Source organism: Ovis aries, chromosome 1, assembly GCF_016772045.2.
Source record: "Ovis aries strain OAR_USU_Benz2616 breed Rambouillet chromosome 1, ARS-UI_Ramb_v3.0, whole genome shotgun sequence".
Classification (NCBI taxonomy): Eukaryota; Metazoa; Chordata; class Mammalia; order Artiodactyla; family Bovidae; genus Ovis; species Ovis aries.
In genome coordinates this window covers 61,474,651-61,480,825 of record NC_056054.1, presented here as the reverse complement: position 1 = coordinate 61,480,825, position 6,175 = coordinate 61,474,651, and the positions used below count along the sequence as shown (strand labels likewise).

General features: G+C 42.4%; 1 pseudogene; it reads left to right on the top strand.

Annotated features, from left to right (window-relative positions):
- Nucleotides 1-2,154: 2,154 nt before the first annotated feature.
- On the top strand, nt 2,155-3,625 carry LOC101111246 (mitochondrial transcription rescue factor 1-like; annotated as a pseudogene).
- The last annotated feature ends 2,550 nt before the right edge of the window (nt 3,626-6,175 follow it).

Here is a 6,175-nt window from a genome sequence, read left to right as displayed (position 1 = left end):
GAGAAAGAACTAAAGGTCCTTGACTATGCTTAAGGGTTACATTATTATCATTATTTAGTTTCTTTTGACTGTTTTTCTTTGTTTCAGCATTTCCCACTTTTCTGATTAAACTTATTCTTTGACTAAAGTTTTCCACAGTCTAAGGCATCCAGAGGACATGGTGGAGGGGGCAAGGACCATATGGTCTCGCTCCGTTTCAATACCATCATTTATTCTGGAGCATGCATACATTCATGAACCAAGAATTTGTTAATAATGTACAGGGTACTGGTCATGATCAAGGGTTTGTTATTAATAACGAGTTACCATATAATAAAGTTGAATACTGAGTAGGCAATAGTTTTTAGAATTCTCAACAGTAATCAACAAGGAAATTTTTGTTTAAACAGCAAATGAGTAGATTTGGGAATAGAAATGCAAATATGATTTTAATTAGTATTTTAATGACTTATGTAGAAAGAAACTTAGGATACTTCATCTTCTAAGAGTAACCCTTTCCTGAATGTGTTAATCTAGTCTAAACATTTTAGCTAGGAAGATCTTTTGACAAAAAATGGAATAAAAACTTATTCTCTTTTCCTTTTTATATATAAGTACTCAGCCTTCACAGCAGTTCTGCTTCCCGGGAGTCTTGTTTACATTGCAACTGATTATGTTTTCCTAGAACTACCTTAAATGCACGGCATCACCATTGCATTGTATTGTATTATAAAAAAATGTGTATAAATTCACATTTTAAAAAATTAATGTTTGGAAAACTTTAGCATTATTACCCAAATGCTAGTCCCTGAAAGCAGACTGTGGTTTCTGTATATACTCTGGTAGCTCAGACAATAAAGAGTCTACCTGCAATCAGGAGACCTGGGTTTGATCCCTGCATCAGGAAGATCCCCTGGAGAAGGAAATGGCAACTATTCCGGTATTCTTGCCTGGAAAATCACGTGGATGGAGGAGCCTGGTGGGCTAAAGAGGTGCACACGACTGAGCGACTAACACACACACACACACACACACACACACACACACACACACACACAGAAAAAGAGCTTAACACATTATTGAATTTGCGGAGTTTCCTTACATTACCCTTCCATTCAGTTCAGTTCAGTTCAGTTCAGGCTCTCAGTCGCGTCCAACTCATTTCATCCCCATGAATCACAGCACACCAGGCCTCCCTGTCCATCACCAACTCCTGGAGTTCACTCAGACTCACGTCCATCGAGTCCGTGATGCCATCTAGCCATCTCATCCTCTGTCGCCCCCTTTTCCTCCTGCCCCCAATCCCTCCCAGCATCAGAGTCTTTTCCAATGAGTCAACTCTTCACATGAGGTGGCCAAGGTACTGGAGTTTCAGCTTTAGCATCATTCCTTCCAAAGAAATCCCAGGGCTGATCTCCTTCAGAATGGACTGGTTGGATCTCCTTGCAGTCCGAGGGACTCTCAAGAGTCTTCTCCAACACCACAGTTCAAAAGCATCCATTCTTTGGTGCTCAGCTTTCTTCACAGTCCAACTCTCACATCCACACATGACCACTGGAAAAACCATAGCCTTGACTAGACGGACCTTTGTTGGCAAAGCAATGTCTCTGCTTTTCAATATGCTACCTAGGTTGGTCATAACTTTTCTTCCAAGGAGTAAGCGTCTTTTAATTTCATGGCTGCAATCACCATCTGCAGTGATTTTGGGGCCCCCAAAAATAAAGTCTGACACTGTTTCCACTGTTTTCCTGTCTATTTCCCATGAAGTGATGGGAGCAGATGCCATGATCTTCATTTTCTGAATGTTGAGCTTTAAGCCAACTTTTTCACTCTCTTCTTTCACTTTCAGGAATCATTAATTTGAGCATTAAAGGCTTTAATAGTGTTGATGGTGTTCAGCCACCACTGATGTGGCAGCTTTCAAGGATATACCTCATGTCCTTGAAAAGATTCTGTCAGTGGCCTGAGGTAAGAAAAGCTGTCAATGATCCCATGACTTAATGCTCAAGAAAATCTTTTATTATTTATTCACTCAACATATAATTATTGGACACCTATTATGTGCAAGCTGCTGTGAGAGAATTTAGATATTCAAGAATCAAAAGAAATAGCCTAGGGGAAGGGGAGGCGGGGAGGGAGGAACATCCCTGACGTACGATAGTATGTACCAAAGCTATGACTAGTGTCAGACTGCCTAGCAGCACTTAAGAAAGTCAGATGCCTGGATTGGACTCTGCAGAGCACAACGAGGGACACCTTCACTTAAAGGCTGTGTTTCCTGGAATCAATACTTGTATTTGTCTAGTGCCAAGTTCAGTTCAGTTCAGTTGCTCAGTCATGTCTGAGTCTTTGCGACCCCATGAATCGCAGCACGCCAGGCCTCCCTGTCCATCACCAACTCCCGGAGTTCACTCAGACTCACGTCCATCGAGTCAGTGATGCCATCCAGCCATCTCATCCTCTGTCGTCCCCTTCTCCTCCTGCCCACAATACCTCCCAGCATCAAACTCTTTTCCAATGAGTCAACTCTTCGTATGAGGTGGCCAAAGTACTGGAGTTTCAGCTTTAGCATCATTCCTTCCAAAGAAATCCCAGGGTTGATCTCCTTCAGAATGGACTGGTTGGATCTCCTTGCAGTCCAAGGGACTCTCAAGAGTCTTCTCCAACACCACAGTTCAAAAGCATCAATTTTTCAGCACTCAGCTTTCTCCACAGTCCAACTCTCACATCCATACATGACCACAGAAAAACCCATAGCTTTGACTAGATGGACCTTTGCCGACTTAGTTGGCTAAGTAATGTCTCTGCTTTTCAATATGCTATCTAGGTTGGTCATAACTTTTCTTCCAAGGAGTATGTGTCTTTTAATTTCATGGCTGCAATCACCATCTGCAGTGATTCTGGGGCCCAAAAAAATAAAGTCTGACACTGTTTTCACTGTTTCCCTGTCTATTTCCCATGAAGTGATGGGAGCAGATGCCATGATCTTCATTTTCTGAATGTTGAGCTTTAAGCCAACTTTTTCACTCTCCTCTTTCACTTTCATCAAGAGGCTTTTAGTTCCTCTTCACTTTCTGCCATAAGGGTGGTGTCATCTGCATATCTGAGGTTATTGATATTTCTCCTGGCAATCTTGATTCCAGCTTGTTAAAGGCATCAAATTATAAAACACTCCTCCATAGCATTTTCTCAGTGAGACTCCCAGGGCTTTTAATATCTTCAGAATATATTTTGCCATTTTCCCATAAGACTCAAAAGTAATATAAGTTCTAAAAAATCCACTAAAAGGACTGCAAAAAGTAGAAGACAAAGGGCACTCTGATGAAGAGAGATACCATAATGACATGAATGAGCTGGAAGAGGAGCCCAGGGACCACCCTAGTGAGGTCAAAAGCTGTAAAGACCTGGGCAAAGTAGTACAGTCTTTACAGTTTGATGTTATCCTGAAGACGGGCCTAGATATTGGAAAAGGTTAAAGTGGGAGATACATTGAATCTTCTCATTGGAGAGGATAAAGAAGTGGAAACAGAGGAAGAGATGTGGATTCTCCTGAAAAAAGTGCTGAAGAAGATCAGCAGAGAAGTACAGAGTGGTGTTATGACGGTGGAAAAAGTTACAACTGCTTAAAAAGAGTATGCTCAAATAAATGGATTGCTTTTCTCCAATAAAGCTGCTTTCTCGTGGTGCAGGAAGGGGCCAGGTTCAAAGGAAGATGTTTTTGTTAAAATAAAGTTCTCCCACCATTTGTGGAAGATGCCGAGCCGTTTATGGAAGTCAAGATCCACATGGTAGCTTTTGAAGATGCTTCCCTTGGCCTGGATTTCCCTCCCAGGCTTGATTTGTTCAGATTTTGACCTCATGAGCAAGAGTGAGATGTGTGCTGAATAAGCTAAACTCAGAGATGATTTACATGATCAGCCTGCTGTTTCCCAGGTTAACTGCCTCGAGAGGCAGTGTACAATAAACTGGCCTTGTTCTTAGGAAAAAAAAAAAAGAAATAGCCTAGAAAATGTATGCATTATCTTCAACTAATACTTTTCTACTATTAACAACTTTACTTCTGTCCCTAGGGATTACTGTTTATAAACTGAAAATAAATCTTAATCATAAAATATACAGATATAGAATGTTACATATTCTATCTTGACCCTGTATTTGAGAATTAACTGTCTTTTTCCCTCAGGCTTAGAATAGAGAAGGATCTATTGTCCCTTATCCTTCCACTTCCCACCCATACCCAAAGTTGCTGTTGTTTCTATAATTGTGTTTATTTATTTTGGCTGTGCTGGTTCTTCATTGCTGCATGGGCTTTCTCTCTAGTTGTGACAGATGGGGGCTACTCTCTCATTAGACTGTGCGGGCTTCTCACTGCAGGGATTTCTCTTGTGGAGTGCGGTCCTTAGAGTGCATGGGCTTCGGTAGTTGTGGCTTGTGGCCTTAATGGTTGCCGCTCACGGGCTCCAGAGCACAGAATCAGTAGCTGTGGTTCACGGACTTAGTTGCTCTACAGCATGTGAGATCTTCCTGATTTAGGGATCGAACCCTTGTCTCCTGCACTGGCAGGCAGATTCTTTACCACTGAGCCACCAGGGAAGCCCACGCCCAAAGTTCTGAAACATTTATTTTGTCTTCTGTGATCATAGTTGCTGATTCCCTCTGATTAGCCAAGCTTGTTTGTTAGACACAGACTCAGTATTCATGCCTTTAAGGAATTTCCCTGTCAATTCTAGGATGGATTACCACTTGCGCTCCCTCAATTATGTTTCCCTGGATACCGGAAAAAAACGTTCAGGCTCTTTGCTGAAGCTGTATTTAGGGCCAGTCTTGTTAAAGCATGGACTTTACTAGGTGCTCAAAGCCTTGTTTGAGGCCCTTCTCCACTGCAGGCCCTCTGGGCCCCGTGATGTCCCTTGGCTACTGGCAGTGCCTCAGGCTCACTTGAGAGGTCTCCTTCCTCCCGAGAGCAATCTGAATTTCTCCTAACCTTCTTCAGTCCTTCATCTAGAATTTTATAGGAACAATTTTTGAGCAAACAAATAAATCCTCATGGATCTCGTCAAACCATAGTAAAATCACAACATTCCACCTTTGGGCTAGCTGCACTATAGATTTATAACCAGAGTATATTTTTAGAACTAGAAAGAACCTTAGGCTTTTCTGGTTTTGTTTGTTTGCTTTTTTTAGTACTCATGATCTTTACTTAAAAGAAACCTTATTTAGAAATCCAGCATATAAAACAAGTGAGAGTAGAGCTGTGCTAGATGGAGGTGTAATGGGTCCCCACATGTTCTAATTTCTCACTCTCCACAGCCTCAGAGCCCCCAGAGACACGGTAGAAACATTCTCCCACAGAGACCTCTGCAAACCGCCTGATTTGCTAGATGAAGATTGCCCAAGAGCTTCATTTTGTGTACTTCCTCCTGCCTTTTGGAGGTCTGATCTCTGCTTTCATAAACTTGTGGCTGTTATTTACCTGCCCCCAGCCTGATGGCACCCCACTCCAGTACCCTTGCCTGGAGAATCCCATGGATGGAGGAGCCTGGTGGGCTGCAGTCCATGGGGTCGCTGAGGGTTGGACACGACTGAGTGACTTCACTTTCACTTTTCACTTTCATGCATTGGAGAAGGAAATGGCAACCCACTCCAGTATTCTTGCCTGGAGAATCCCAGGGATGGGGGAGCCTGGCGGGCTGCCATCTATGGGGTCTCACAGAGTCGGACACGACTGAAGTGACTTAGCAGCAGCAGTAGCAGCAGCAACCTGCCTGGAGGCTAACAACACTTCACTATGGTGAATGTCACGAGGCTAGTTTTGATGGATATGGGTCGTGGAAACTATTCCAAGACCCAGCATACAAGGGCTAAGTTTTCTTTTATTACAGCATTACACTCTTAAAAATATTGTAACAAAAATAGAGACTTGTGAAAATGTTCTCCTTTCCAGTGACTGTGGTGAGAAAGCACTCTAGTCTGCAAAGACACAAAACAATTCTCATTCTCCCTTCAGCTTTTGACAGGCAAAATCCAGTTGAATTGCCCTTCATATCAATAGTCTGTGTCCCTAGAGAAATCTAAGCCCATTTCCATTTCTTTAATCAAAGTGGAGGGAGGCTTGGCACCAGGCTAATAGCAGTGATTATATTTTGGAAAAGTCTATGTTAGAGAACACATTGTTTCTTTTACTTGGCCCACAGGA